We start from the raw sequence: 16,452 nt of genomic DNA on the forward strand, positions 1-16,452 counted from the left end.
ACATAGCATACCCTAGGGGCCCACGCTCTCTTGTCTAGTCCTCTGGGAATGTCTCTGTTACCTATCAACTGGCACTGGTGGGAGGATAAAAGGTGCTCACCTATTAGCGACCTTGAGTTCAGCTTCTCAATTAATCTTCTCATTGAATACTTTATAGGCCTTCCCTCTACTATCATTTGTCTTTCAGCCCCAATGTGTCCCAGTCTTGACCTGCATTGTTTTAGGTGGCAGCTTCCTTCTTCTCCTTGGCTGCACCCTTCTGAGTCTTCTCCCTCTTTCCCCCCATTGACAATGCAGGTCAGAAACAGGTTGACCTTTGTCTTCTTCTCCCCCCACCCAAAGGTGTTTCAGTAAGTCTTTATGATTTATATAATCACCTCTTAATTACATTTAGCAAATATTTGTTGAATGGCTCAATTAATGTGCAAGAATCTATTGGTTGAGTTTAATGGAATCTGTAAATGTAAGCATTAGTGTTGGAAGTACCCCGAGAGGTCACCTAGACCAGTGATTTTTAAACTTTGCTTAAAATCCATCAGTGATTTCTCATGGAAGCTTTGATAAAGGTCAGTTTTCTTAGCATTTCACAAACAACCTGTTGTGGTCTATGCAGTGCTTAATTCTACAGGCTCATCTCCCTCACCTCCTGCCTTTAATTGTTTTCTCTTCTATATTAGAAGCAATCTTTATTCAGCTCTTTGTATCCCTGTGTCTGTACCCCTGCATCGACTGGCCCTGGATGCGGACTGCCCTCAAGGAGGCATAAACTCGGGCGAGGCATCTCTCTCAGTCGGTGGAAGTGCTTCTGTGAGTCGCAGGAGCCAGAACTTCCAGCAGCCGGTGAACTGAGTGACTGATGTCCCTGATGTCCTTGGGGCTGAAGACTGACTCCATAAAAGTTCTTTCATTAGTGCTGTTCCTAGGACCCTTGATTACCTAACTCTAACAGAGCGAGCCAAGAAAAAGGTCAGAAAGTCTCTGTCTTTCTCTTTTTCTCTCTCTCCATTCAGGGCCCTTGGAAAAGCAAGGCTTTGTACTGAGAAGAGTCTTCTTTCCAGTCAATTCTAATACATCCTTTAGGTTCAATTACTTTGTAACATCAACCATGACTTCCCTACATTGCCAAAGCTGGATTAAAACTCTGAGGTGCTTTAATATTCTCCTAAGAACTTATTATTTCGATGTGTAATTGCACATGTATTTTCTGGCCTGACAATTGACTGTAAATTCAAGGAGGTCCAGGACCATACTGGTCATCCAGCCCATTGCACACTTTTGAGCATCCTGCTCTTATGTGCCCGGCACATGGTAGACATACCATTTTCTGAGCAAGTGATTGCATTAATGTATTTCAGAAGACTTTACAAACTTTGGAGGAAAATTTCCATTATTAGCCGATATTTAAAAATCACAAGGAATCTGTTTAACACTTTCATATGCTAAGGTGTGAAAGGAATTTCTAATTGAAAACAGAGTTCTGATACTGAAAAAGTTTGAAAACCCTGCCCTGGGACAATGCTTGCACTTCACAGATGTAGGATGGATTTCTGCATGGGAAGTAACTTACAAATCTCACATCTTTGTGAATGGCAGAGCTGGGACTGGGTCATCATGCCAGCTCTCCATGTGACATAGCCTCTACTAAGGGTGTGTGACATTGTTGTGCCTTCTGACCTACCTTGACATGCAGCCCTAAATGTTCTTCCCATAGCCCTCAAGGTGGTATCTGACTTAGGCTGAAGACTGACTCCATAAAAGTTCTTTCATTAGTGCTATTCCTAGGACACTTGATTACCTAACCCTAACAGAACTTGACAAGAAAAAGGTCAGCAAAACTATTAATATCATGTTAATACTTTGAAAAAGGGCCTATTTCTGTGGCAGATTCCAAAGCCCTTGCTTTGTATGTATCAGACACCTCACATGTATTTCTCCATGGCCAAGAGAGGCAGGCAGGTGACTTTTGTCATTCTGATTTATAGCGAAGGAAACTCACACTAGAGATTGACACGAACTGAACCCAGATAGTGAAGGGCAGAGCCAGGAAAGAAAGGGACTCATCACTGTCTTTCCTGGAGATCCCACTGCTGCTAACTGACCAGCTTAACAAATACCCGATATTACGCCTTAAAAAGAGGCAAATTAAACAGAAGACAAATAAACACAAAGCAACAAGTTCTCCTTTCTGGGGCAAGATGTTAAATAGGCCCCTCTCTGTCTTTGACATTCATTAAGGGTGTCCTTCCCAAGTCCACCCTTCAGGACCGAGCCACTCAGTTCACCAGCTGCTGGAAGTCCTGCCTCCTGGGACTGACAGAAGCACTTCCACCGACTGAGAGAGATGCCTCGCCCGAGTTTATGCCTCCGTGAGGGCAGTCTGCACCCAGGGCTCATCCAGATTCAGAGCTCCCTGGGGTAGCAGCTGATGGCTGATGAAACTGTTCAGCTTCTTCACGGCCCATCCTGGCCCTTCACTTCTTTACAGGCATCGCTCCTGCCTGCATTCCCCAATGAACTTCTTCCATGAAAATCTGTCTTTCAGAGTCTATGTCCAGGGAACCCAACCTACGTGGAGTTGTCAATGAGATAGGCATCCCCCTTTCCCCATGCAGGAGTGAAGGGGCCTTCTTCCCCATCAAGCCAAGAGAAGAGCATCAAGGAAGCACAAAGACAGCACAAAAGGTATTCCCTGGATTTCGGAGAAGATGGCGTTTTAGATCTGTCCCACACCTGACCAAGCTTACAAGTGGGGGCCTTCTGGGCTTACTTCTGGTGGCTGTGCAGGGAGATAGGAGTGTGAATGAGCTGTAGATGTGGGTCCCTTGGAAGTGAGACAGACTTCAGACATCTGGAAGGTTCTTCACCCAAGAGGCTGTCCCCGAGGGGTGAAAAGACTCTGTCCTGGTGGACTGTCAGACACGGGGCTCAGGGCACAGCCCCACTGCTTGGCTAGAAGAGACAATGTCCATGCCAGCAATGTGCAGACAGGATGGCTCTGGCATTGCGGATCTCTGAAGTACCCCCAAGAGTACCCCATAGGACAAAGGAGTCAGTGTTTGAGGGTCTGCCCTGAGTAAGGACATTTAAAATCTCAGAAAGGACTGGAGATAGCACCAGACATAGAAGACACTTTGATGTTCCTTACCTTCCCATGGGTCTTCTTCCTTCCCCATCATCAGAGGAGCCAGGTGCAACATAGTGTGTGGGGCAGTGGGGGTGGGGTAGAATAAATAGGCCTGGGGGAATGCTAAAGGAAAAGGACAAAGAGAAAAAAACAAAAGACTAATTGCCCTCCATTGCCCATTCTAGGCTTTTTCTTTGGTCCCTGTTGGAGCAGTTTGGGGAGAGAAGTTTTAAATTGGATGAGAGATTGAAGTTTTGATATCCCAATGATCAGGATTCTTTTGCATCTGAACATGAGCCACTTGGTAGTACCTGAGAATGGCTGAGAAAGCTCTGGGACCTGCCTGGGATTTCATTCAGGGACATACAAGTTTGATTTGGTTGAGCAGGTTAAGAAGAGACCTGATGAGAAGGAAAAACATAATTTTCATCTCTGAGTCCAGCTCATTCAATAAACAGGTTACACTCAGCTGTCATTTGTGCTAATCTCCTGTCTCCTGTGGGGACCATGCTGAGGGCAGAAGGCAGTGTGGCAAGTTTTTTGATCTGGAAGATTTTCTTAGCACAGTACTTTCCTGAGTCCCTACCTCCCCCAATTCTGTGTGATGTTAATGAGTCTTAATAGAAAGGGTTCTTTGTGGCCAATTAATTTGGAAACCATTGGGCTAAAGTTCAAGGTATTGTTTATTGCAGGCCTTCTCAGAGCCTTTAAAGCACTATTATGCATTGCTTTCTCCACTGAAACTCATTTGGTAACTAAATCATTTTTCTGATGAATATCTCTTAGGTCTAGTGACTCTGGAAATACTTAAGAATTGATGAATTTTAGGAGCACACCTCTTTGTACTAGTATGTTAAAGCAGTGGTTTCTGGTCACAAATGTGAGACAGGATACTATGTTGAGGTGCTGTCTCAGCCCAGCCTGCTGTAGCGAAAATACAGCAGACTGTGTGGCTTAAGCAGCAGAAATTTATTTCTCAGAGTTCTCTAGGCGGGGAAGTCCAAGATCAAGGTCCTTGCAGATTCAGTGTCTGGTGAGAGCCCAGTTCCTAGTTCATAGATGACCGTCTTCTTGCTGTGTCCTGACATGACTTAGAGGAGAGAGTGCTGGGCTCTTCATCTTCATAAGGGCACCAATGACATCATGGGAGCTCTAACCTCATGACTTATCTCCCAAGACCCTACTTCCAAATACCCACATTGGGGATTAGATTAAAAAATATGAGTTTTGGGCCCTAGCTGGTTTGGCTCAGCAGATAGAGCATTGGCCTGAGGGCTGAAGAGTCCCAGGATAGATTCTGGTCAAGGGCACATGCCCAGGTTCCCGGCTTGATCCCCAGTGAGGGGCGTGCAGGATGCAGCTGATCAATGATTCTCTCTCATCATTGATGTTTCTATTTCTCTCTCCCTCTCCCTTCCTCTCTGAAATCAATAAAAAATAATAATAAAAAATGAGTTTTGGGAGAACACAAACATTCATTCCATAACAGATATTATTGAGAAGTTATGGTTTCCATCCTTGCTTATTAGCCTAGACATACCATGGAGCAATTTCAAGGCTGCTCTGACTCACCACCCTGGGTATGGGGTTTCCTCTAGAAGGGGCCACCATATATGTTCTCACAGAGTGCACTGCAGGGCATTCCCATAGCAGCGGTGGTAGTGGCACCCACTGGAGCTGGGCGGTGGCTCAGCCCATTTCCTTGTGAGCCTGCACCGCTGCAGGGCTCCTTCTGGGACATGAGGTCAACGTCCTGCTGCTTCCACATCCTATACCTGTTTGGGATTTTACTGCCCAACATCCAGAGGCCAATTCCATCTTAGCAGGATTTGCTGCCTCAGCATTGTGCATCTTCTGGTCCTTTTCCTGGGACACACTCTCTAGGTCCTGGGGGATAGTCACGTGTCCTTTTAGAATGAAACCTACTTGAGTTTGGGGGAGTGGCTCAGGGCACCCACCGTTCTGTTATGGGACTCAGAATCTGCCTGATTCAACCAAGGGCTGAAGCAACCATAGGAGAGAAGTAGGTCACCGATGCGAACAGTGGCATCTGTCACTGAGACAGGGCCCCGGAGGAGATAGTATTTGGCTGGGGAAATTCTTTTCAAGGTGCACTTTATTATTTCCTCAATCCCATACCTGTAGAAATCCTATTGATGTATAATAAAGCTTTGTTCGTGGAAGGAAAATGAGGGTGAGTGAGTTGTACTTGCTGCTAATATTTGGGGTGGTTTGGGAGATGACTATGGAAAGCCTGTTCCCCCAGCATTCCTGTGGGGAACGCTTCCAGAAGACACGGAGCTTGGATCAGCACCTCCCTCATCCGCCACAAGGTGTCTCACCTCCTCACAGGTCCCTGTGCTCCCAGAGCTGCTGGGTGCTGCAAAGGATAAAAGAGGAGAATATAAAATACAAGACATAAAAAATCCTGCCAGCATCTCAGCAGAAGGGCAGGGTACCTACAAAGGAGAAATATGCGCTCACCTCAGATTTCACTCCAACACAGAACTGCCATCTCCAGAGGTTTAGCTGAAGAAGGTGATGACCCCAGAATTCTATGCTCAGCTAAATTGTCGTTCATGTGTATCGACATAAAAAGACACTTTCAGAAATGCAGTGGTTTAGAAAGTATGCCACTTTCTTATTCTTCCCGGAAACTACTCTAAGATGTGTCTCAGCTGAGTAAGAGATAAATCAAGGATTCAAAAGTGGATGCTAGTGTAAGCTGCAAAGAAAACCTGAGTGTGTTCCCAAGAGAATAACATAATATGAGCCACATTTTCTGACTGGGATACAATAGAAATTTTAAAAATTCAAAATAAATGGCATAAAGAAGTTACTTTAAGCCCTAACCAGGTTGGCTCAGTGGATAGAGCGTCAGCCTGCGGACTGAAGGGTCCCAGGTTTGATTCTGGTCAAGGGCACATGTCCAGGTTGCAGGTTTGATCCCCAGTAGAGGGTGTGCAGAAGGCAGCCAATCAATGATTCTCTGTCATCATTGATGTTTTTATCTCTTTCTCCCTCTTCTTCTCCCTTCCTCTCTAAAATCAATAAAAATATATTAAAAAACAAAACAAAAAAGAAGTAACTTTCATAAATGATTACTGGATGAAAGATGAAATCAAAATGCAGTTATAGTAAGTAGGAACTTGATACAAATGAAAATATGTCATAATTTAACTATGAACATTTCATTTATGAATGAAAAATTGTTAGATATCACTGTGCCAGAGGGAGGGTGAAACCAGGATAGGTGTCCCCACCTTCCCCGAGAAGAAAATGATGGACATGTGAGCCACCCACCAGGAACAGCACTTGTCATCCAAACTGCCTCTGAAATAGGAAAGTCTTTAGGGAAGGTAGATGAACTCATTTGATAGGAATTAGCTAACGAGGAAGACAGACAAAGGGATGCCTTACTTGGGGGTAAAGACACAGAAAGCAGAATCAAAAGCAGCAGCAAGATAGAGCCTAAAAAAATAAAAATAAGAACAAAGTTGGAGGAATCACAATACCATATATCAAGTTATACTACAAAGCCATTGTGCTCAAGACAGCCTGGTACTAGCACAAGAACAGGCATATAGATCAATGGAACAGAACAGAGAACCCAGAAATCGACCTGAGCCACTATGTTCAATTAGTATTTGACAAAGGAGGCAAGAGCATACAATGGAGCAGGGACAGTCTCTTTAATAAATGGTGTTGGGCAAGTTGGACAAGTACATGCAAACAAATGAAACTAGACCACTAACTTACTCCATACACACAAATAAACTCACAATGGATAAAGGACTTAAATGTAAGACAGGAAACCATAGAAGTCCTAAAAGAAACTATAGCCATCAAAATCTCAGACATCTCTTGTATCAATATGTTCACAAATACATCTCCTAGGAAAATGGAAACTAAGAAAAAATAAATAAATGGGACTACAGCAAAATAAAAAGCTTCTGCACAACAAAAGAAACCATCAGCAAAATAACAAGAGAGCCCATTACATGGGAGAACATATTTGCCAATGTTATCTATGATAAGGGTTTAATCTCCAAAATATATAGGGAACTCATACAACTCAACAAAAGTAAGACAAACAACCCAACTAAAAAATGGGCAAAGGACCTAAATAGACACTTCTCCAAAGTGGACATACAGATGGTCAAGAGACATGTGAAAAAAATGCTCAAAGTCACTAATCATCCAAGAGATGCAAATCAAAATGACAATGAGGTATCACCTCACACCTGTCAGAATGGCTATCATCAACAAGTCAACAAACAAGTGTTGGCGAGGTTCTAGAAAAAAGGGAACCCCAATACACTGTTGGTGGGAACGCAGACTGGTGCAGCCACTGTGGAGAACAGTATGGAGTTTCCAGAAAACGTTAAAAATGGAACTGCCATTTGACCCAGTGATCCCACTTCTAGGAATATACCCTAAGAAATCTGAAACACTCATCAGAAAGGATATATGCACCCCTATGTTCATAGCAGCACAATTTACAATAGCTAAGACTTGGAAACAGCCTAGTGCCCATCAGCAGATGAGTGGATACAAACAAACTGTGGTACATTTATACAATGGAATACTGTGCAGCAATAGAAAAAGAAAGAACTCTTACCATTTGGATAGACTTGGAGGGTATTATGCTGAGCAAAATAAGCCAGTCAGAAAAAGATAAGCATCACATGATCTCACTTCATATGTGGAATCTAATGAACCAAATAAACTGATGATCAAAAATAGACCCAGAGTTGTAGATGCATGAAGACTGTTGAACCTCAGAGGGAAGGCAGGGGAGGGTGGGTGGGAAGAGATCAACCAATGAACTGTGCATAACACCTGGACACAGACAATGGGGTGGTGAGGGCCTGCGGGAGAGGGGGCGTGATGGGAGCAGGCTGGAAGAGGTTAAGGGGGGAAAAGGAGGACCTATGTAATACTTTCAACAATAAAGATTTAAAAATAAAATACATTTAAAAAAGAAAAAAAAGAAAAATTACATTGGATTTTTACTAAGGACACTGTGATTTGCTAATAAAAGTTTGAGAATAAAATAACCAAGTACTTAAAAAAAAAGATAGAGCTTAAGAAATGCCGGCAGATCTTGGGATTTAAGGAATCCAGACTTCACCCCCAAATCCTTGTTCACAGTGAACTTGCCCGCATTGCAAGTGCCCTTACAAAAAGCTGCCCTGCCCCACCGGATGGAGCATCTGCGTTGGCCCTTGGCTGCCTGAGGAGATTGCCGTGGTCTACCTGAAGCCTTGTGCTCACAGCCCCTTTGGAGCTCCTCTGAGCCACCCCTGTGCATCAGGGCAGGAAGCCCAGGGCAGGTCTCTAAAATGTCATCATAGTGGCCCACAGAGCTCCACCAGTTCTCTCCTGGCAGGTGCTCCAACCTCCACCATTTCCCAGAGCTCACACGCAGGGACACTCTTTCTCTATTTACCACTTTATTCCTTTCCTCGCCCAGTGCCCACAGGAAGGCGCTGATCGGGCAGTGCCCACTGCATACAGGAACCCTCCTGGCAGTGGTGGGAATGGCACCCACCAGAGCTGGCATGACCCGCTTCCTTGTGAGGTTGCACTCCTTAGAGCTTCTGGGAAGGAAACGAGGCCTATGACCTGCTTGCTCTCACACCTGGGTGCCATTTGTGCAGCCTTGTGTAATGAAACGTGAAGCTGGCCCACCCAATGTTGAGGCCAACTGATGCTCAGACTATGGCCACGATCCCCAGGGGAAGGATTGCTGCTCTCAGGGTGCAGCTGAGGAACAGAACACCCAACCCTGAGACAAGTACAGGCAGGGCTCCTGGCTGCACTGGATGTAGCCCGAGCATGTGCAACCAGGGCCCAGCCCCTGGTTCTGCGGTGGCTGCAGCAGCTCCATCTGCGGCCTGCTGGAACATGGAGAAGCCCCGGGCCTGCTGCCCCTTCCTCCGCTCTCCTGCCTGGCTCACCCGCACCGCTGCCTGGCCTGCCTCTGCAGCTCGCCGTTGCCTTCAGCCTCACACTCTCTCCTTGACCTTCTAAATGTCAGCCAGAGGGTGATTTTTCTACAACACAAGTCTGACCATGTCTCCATCCTTTAAATTCTTCAGATCTTCGCATTAGTCCTTTGGATAGTGCCCAGAGGAGACTACATGATTCCATGTTTCTTTTCCGGGCTTATTCTGCTCCTTTTCCCTCTCAACAGCATGGGCTGTTGCTCACGCGCAGTGTTCTGGCCAGGCAGCTCTGCCCTCTTCATCTGGGGGAGTAGCTTTTTTCCTCCTACGTCTTGGCTTAGACACCACTTTAGCAGGAAAGCCTTCCCTCGTCTCGGAGGCCCAGCTCAGGCACTGCTTCTGGGCTCTGGAGGCACGGTCTCCCGCCCCCACCACAGCAGATTCACATCACATTGTATTTGCTCATGTTCTCATACTCTCCCAACAGACCATACATTCGCTCAGGACAGGAGCTGTCCTCTAATTGTTTCTTGTTTGCTGATTTGTTTGCATCCTGCTGCCTACTCATGTGCCCGCATGTAACCGGTGTTCAACAAATGTTTGCAGAATCTCGGGACTGAGAGCAGGTTTGCTGACACCCTCCTGGCTGTTGCACTTGCCACAGGAGAATGGCAACACGTCAGAGGCTGCCCATCTACTGTCAGCTCCAGAGCCCTCAGGTAGCTGGTCACATGGGGATTTCCTGCCACCAGGGGGCGCTGAGAAAGCCCAGCGTTGACCAAGGACTGCCAGAGAGGGGAGGGCATGTGAGTGGCAGCACCTCACTCAAGCGACTCTGGCTTTGCGGAGTGCCTGAGTGTGGCTGCTTCCACATCCAAATGCTTTGGGTGGCAATAAGAACCCACATCCAGGCCAGTTTCATGCCTGAGCTCGACAGGGTCAAGAAGGGCTGACTAAAATACTGAATAATTTGTCTCCTTTGTTTTTGTTTGCTTCAGGTGGGTAATTCGGACCATGCAGTGGGAATCAGGCTAGAGCAGTTGGTCCTTGCCACCATTTAAATTACACATGGTTAACCAGTATCTAAAGAAACAGAAACTATAGCAAAGAATCTCAGGTTTTCGCAAATTCCTTCTCTCCACGTCCCCCACAGGACACACAGCTTGAAAACATTTCTGTCTCCCCTGCAATTAGGTGAGAATTTTGGCAAGTGGAATATGTGAAAGAGATGGGCCCAGCATCTGAAATACTTCTATGTGACAGATACGCCATGGTGGCTCACTCTTGTCTTATTGACCAGCCACATACAGAAGAGCTTCAAACCCTAGAGGGCTCCGAGGCATCCAGGGATGGAGGAGCAACTAATTGGAAGGTGCCTGGGTCCCTGAAGGAGTGTATAGAGCACAGCAACTGCTGCTTATTCCCTCCTTCCCTGGTGACTCATGTGGTCTGTGATGTGAGCAAGAAGTAAAGCTTTGTTGTATGAAGCTACTGACATTTGGGTTTTTCTATCAAAGCACTGAGCTTACTCTAATCAACACAGCAACCTTCTAACCTTCTTCCCCAGCTTCTTGAATTTCTCATTCTACTCCAAGTACATAGAAGACTAGGTTAAGAGCAGGCAGAGGCCCTGGTGCAGGAGAGTTGATGTAGATACTTGCAGTTCAAAGAGAAAGGGGGCCTTGTATTTTGCTGTCCATAGTGCTCCTCTGCTACTGCGATGTACCAGGACCTGCAGGAAGGTCTCTCCTCAGGGCATGGCTGCTGCTTGTGTCAGCATCGTTGACATGTTACCTATTATTTCCAGAATTATTTCCTTGCTGCTCAAGGACAACAAAGCTTTGTCAAAACTGGGTCCTTTCTTTCCTGCAGACCCCTGTGTCCCTGCACACCGTGTCCTTCCTAGGGCCACTGAGTTGCTGGCAAAGCCACAAAGGAAAGTAGCAGGTTCTTCTCTGTTGTGGCGAAAAATTCCAGCTTGGGTGTCATACAGGTGGATTTGAGGCTTTGCTCTGATATGTGAGCAACACTGGAAACCTTAATCTCCTTGAGTGTCATCTTTTTACTTATCCATCTATCTATATAATCTATAAATTTTTATATATACATATATACATTAATCTATCTAATATATATTCATATATATTTATATATACATAAAACATCAATCTATCTAATCTATATCTTTATATATAAGTATTTATTTTGCCTTTCTATTGGTTGATTGATCAATAGATAGACAGATAATAAAAATAAGATTGTTTTAGACAGTCCTCATATTGTTTAATAAACAATATGTCCTAAACATGTTATCTCTGTACATGGTAAGAAATACAATAATAATGACCACTTTCCAAGTGCTGTGTTACTTCATTTCATCCTCACAGTAAGCCTGTGATTTAGGCTGTAGTATTAGCTCCATTTGACAGATGAGAATACAGGCAGAGTTATGTGTCTTCTACAGCTCACCCAGCTCTAGTGTTAGAGCTGATATCAAGCTCACACACTCAAGAGTCCCTGCTTTCACCTGCTAGGTCAAGAAGATGAGGGGGAGGAGGATGATGAGGGTGTTTGTGTCACCATCCTCTGGTTTTTCCACCCTTTCTGAAGGGCCCTTTGCCCACATGTGAATTTCACTGTGGCTGTGAGACTCCTTTGTCTCTGCCTTCCATGGCTCCCACCTTGGGCAGCTGAAGGGTGTTCAGATGTGAGAAAGGGCACTGCTCTTGACTCAGCCAAAGTGTCTCTACATGCTGTCAGCCCTGCACACACCCTCAGTGGCACCAGGGAGCTGGCTCAGGAAGGAGAGCGAGACACTTCTTGTAAGGGGCACTGCTTCTCCTCCCACGTCACCCACAGCTTCTATCAGGAAAAGGCGGAGGAAGTGCTACTCCTACAGGGCTGTGTGGGAGGTCTGGAAGTCTTCCCTGTCACCGCCTTGTCACTGCCATTGGTGAACCTTATTGGCGAAGACAAGCCTTTCCTTGACCACTGCCCATGGTTCACTGTCTTATTGCCCGATGATCCAAACAGGTTTCTGCAGCAGTGCCAGCAACTCAACATTCTGCGAGAAGCCTTGCTGGGGCCTGCCCAGCTCCTCTGATGGTGCTGCCAGCTAGAGTGTTGCCAGTCCTGGCATTCAGTGAAGGCCACATTGAGTGTGAACACTGATGATGGACACCGATCTTGGACAATGACCAGCTGCAGGAGGCCTGGGTGTGTAGGCCCACCCCAGGAGCTCACAGCATCCATTTGGGAGCGTGGGGGCTGCCTCTGTCTCAGCACCACTCAGTACACACCATGGCAAGAGCTGCCTCCTGGGGGGCGGGTCTCACCTTGCGCAGCTGCCATGGTCAATACAGCTGGAAGGTCAGTGCCGAAGCAGAACATGCCAAGTGTCCAGACAACATCACCACTGCTCTGGACTGAACTGTGTCTCCTCATATTCATAGATTGAAGCGCTAACCACCAATATGACTAAATTTGGAGATAGGGACTTCACAGAAGTAATTAACTTTAAATGAGGTAGTGAGGGTAGGGCCCTGATCCAGCAGAATTAGTGTTCTTAGGAGAAGAGGAAGAGAGCCAGCACACTGAGGATAGGCCATGTGAGCACACAGCGAGAAGGTGGCCATCTGTAAGACAGGAAGAGACCATGCTGGCACCCTGCTGGCACCCTGATCTCAGACTTCTAGCCTCCAGAACTGTGAGAAAATAGATTTCTGTTGTTTAAGCCACCCAGTCTATGGTAGTTAGTTTTGGCAACTTGAGCCATTTAAGACAACCTTCCTCTGCACCAGGAATTCAGTGTTTGGTATGATAAGAGTGTCACTATTACAACCTTACTTACTGGTATTTCTAGCCCCTGGCCCCAGGCTTATCCATTGATGCCAAAGGCCTCTCCACCAAGCTCATCACTGTGCCATCGACCATGCTTTCTGCTGCACACCCAGCTTTGTGCTCTCCATGAAGATGGGCCACTGAACTTAGCTGAGCTAGCTCTTATCTCCACTCCTGTGACCAAAGGAAGAAGCAAAAACTCTACAGTGCAATGACATCTCAGGCTGGTCTGCATTAATTCCCCATGGATTTATTGAACATTAACTCTTCATGCAGGCACTATGGTCATGGTGAGGCAATAATGAATGAAAGAGATAAGGTCTCTGATTTCATAAAACTGATGTTCTATAGTGAAAGACAGACACATGGACACAAACAAATGGACAGGATTATTTGGATACTGCTAACAGTGTCAAGAACGGAAATAGATAGACTGGTGTGATAAGAATAACTGAATGTCTTGTGCTTCAGGTGGTCAGGAAAGATTTCCTTGAAGAGGTGATATTTAGGCTATGATCTGAACAAAAAGAGGGCTAGCTGAGCTAAGGTCCAGAGATTGAAAAAAGCAGATGGAAATACTCTAAGGCAGAATTGAGTTTGCAGAGCTTGAGGTTGACCTTGACTGTGCACAGACAGGATCTGAGAAGACACTTCACTTCCTAACTCCTGTTGCTCCCTGATCTTCTACCATGATGCTGAGGGCTGACAGTACCCCTAGCCCTCACTCAAACACAGGCTCTAAGGAGGCTATGAACTGAAATGCTAGGGTGAGAACCTTGAGGCGGTCACAGGCATTGGGGTTCCATTATGTGGTCTTTGTCAGACACTGTTTTCTTCCTAGGATTCATTCTCAAAGACTGCAGCCAAAATGAAATGACTAGGTAAGGATAACTTAGAAACAATAGCACTAACCAGTCTCATCCCTAGAAGGCCATCCAAAAACTGAGCAGTTACTTCTTTTCTTTGATATTGATTTAGAACACCCAGGGCCAAAGGTGAAAGTAGAGACTACTAGTATGACCTTGAAGGATTTCCATGAGTGCCTGAGTTTTCCAAACCACATAGTGAGCGGATTCCAGTCCCTGCCTTCTGATCTTAGTCGGCCCCAAGTCCTGGAGGCTGTGCACAGAGGGCTCACTGGGGGAGGAAGGTCTCGGAGCCAAGGAAGACCCCATCTGCATTGCGATATGTTGCAGACGGTGTTGTAGTAGATGACAGGGAGTTGAGATACTTGCTCTCCTCAGTGTGATGTTGAATGTGTCAGAATGAAATGGGCCCCAGGAGACCTGCCAGAGCCTCAGGCTGTGGCCTCAGGAAGGACTCACCACCAGGCCAGACTCCTCCTGCCTGGCTCCTTGCCTCCTCACTCCAGGTCTGTCTCTTCAGTGGGACTGTACTATAATCTTGAGCCCAGGCAAGACCTGAGTGCCACCATCTTCCTTTGGTTTCGAAAGTGAACCAAACACCATTGAGGTGTTAGACTTAGTGGTTCTCAACCTTCTGGCCCTTTAAATACAGTTCCTCATGTTATGACCCAACCATAAAATTATTTTCATTACTACTTCATAACTGAATGTTGCTACTGTTATGAATCATAATGTAAATATCTGATATGCAGGATGGTCTTAGGCGACCCCTGTGAAAGGGTCGTTCGACCGCCAAAGGGGTCTCAACTCACAGGTTGAGAACCGCTGGGTTAGAGAGACCTGAATACCATCTCTAAAAATAGCTGTGTGACCTTGGGCATGCCATTGAACTTCTCAGAGCTGCAGTGTATTTCTCTGTAAATTGAAAACTGTGAGGATTTCAAGAAATTGAATTACCTATTGTGTGTGAGCCACCTTGTGCCATGCCTAGCACACACGTCTTTCTAGGACCATATGCAACTTAACTCACCATGGGCAGGCCACACGACCTAACCGCTGAGAAGTTTTCCAGTTTCCCACAAGAGCCATCAGCCTGATCAGAATATAAGTGATTTATATCCTGTGGCTATGACAATGGCTCCAGGGCCACCCTGGCTGTTTCCCACTTGCAATACCAGACTGACCTCTCTCCCCTTTCCCTGCCTGGTGCTTAATGTTTGCTGGCTGGGGAGAGTTCTGTCAAATCAGGTGGCTTCTCTGACAGCAAGTCCTGTGACTTGGGGCAAAAAAAAAGGTATGGATCCTACTCTTCAATGCGAGGTGAGGTGGGACTGCCTAAACATCAAAGAAGCTGTCTGTCCCCCATTGTCAGAAGGTCACAGTCAGCATGTAGCCTATGATGACCTTCAGGGCTGGCAATTACCCAACACAATGCCCATTCTCCCTCAAATTTAATACAGAAATCAGGTGTGTTGTGAAAGGGCCTGAAAAGGCTTTAATTTTCTCAGCCGTCTAAGGCTCCGTGCTGACTGGAGTGTCCCTGGCACAAAAGCTGTGTCCATCATGTGCTTTGCTGAATACAACACTTAGCCAGCTGTGCAATCTCCCCAGACGGCTCAACAATGGAGCTCAATCAAGGCTCAGAACTTCTCCTCCCATCCGCTCAGACCTGCTCCTGCTTCCCTCTTTCTGGGAGAAAGAATGAGTCAATTGTTGGGTGTTTCTCTGATGCTTATCACTGGCTGACAGGAGCTATCTGCTATCGCTTGTGACCCTGGAGTGGTGCTCCATAACCTTGCAACTGAGTGTTCTTGGCAGGGGGGCCGTAGGCTGTCACATTCTCTAGCTCTGTTCCCCCTTCTAGCAACTGAAGTGGGAAAGCTTTCCCTTTAGAAAATTTGAAAATTTCTGTTTAAGTTGCCAACCTGTGAGACTTTGAGGTCCATTAAATCTTTCCTCTAGTCTCAGAGCTGAGTAAGAGGAGTTTGGCCCCACAGGTATTAACTGGGAATTTGAACTTAACTGTCCCATTTAGACCAACAGCTGCACAGACGAGAGCTTGCTTTGCAGGCAGCCACCAGTAACTCAAAGAAGCCCTGAGCTGGATACGCCTTTGACCTTCCTCAGTGGGGCTTGGGCAATCACCAGGAGCGAGTGCTTAAAGGAAAAGAGCTTCCATAAGAGATCCAGGTGGGCGACGTTTGGCCTATTGTCAGAACGCTGCATTTTCTGCAGGAGTTGTCACAACTCAGGTGGGCTTAGCTGCCAGGCCGGCTGGGCTGCTGTGGAGCTACAGGAAGCTAGTACTGCGACTTGTGGAACTAACTGAGCTTCAGGGCAGTTCCCCAAAGTCACCAGTTTGTTCGTTCTGGAGACATTGTAAGGGATGTGGGGACTGTGGTCTGGCTGTGTGGGAGCATCAGAGTCAGGCTGTGTGCCTGGTGCACGGAGGATTCCAGCTGGGGTTTGAACTCGGCCTCACTAGCCTGGGCAGGTGAAGTGGAGACCCATATCGCAGCAGGGGGTTGAGAGCCAAGACGTGAGGGCAGTTGTGTGAAGCTGGAATGCTGGACTCACTATCAGATGGACTGAGTCCTCGAGGTGTAAATTAGCTCTGGGACATGGAGGCTCACTGGAACCCAGGACCCCTCAGCGCTGGTGAATGCAGCTT

Source organism: Myotis lucifugus, unplaced genomic scaffold (genome assembly GCF_000147115.1).
Source record: "Myotis lucifugus unplaced genomic scaffold, Myoluc2.0 scaffold_233, whole genome shotgun sequence".
Classification (NCBI taxonomy): Eukaryota; Metazoa; Chordata; class Mammalia; order Chiroptera; family Vespertilionidae; genus Myotis; species Myotis lucifugus.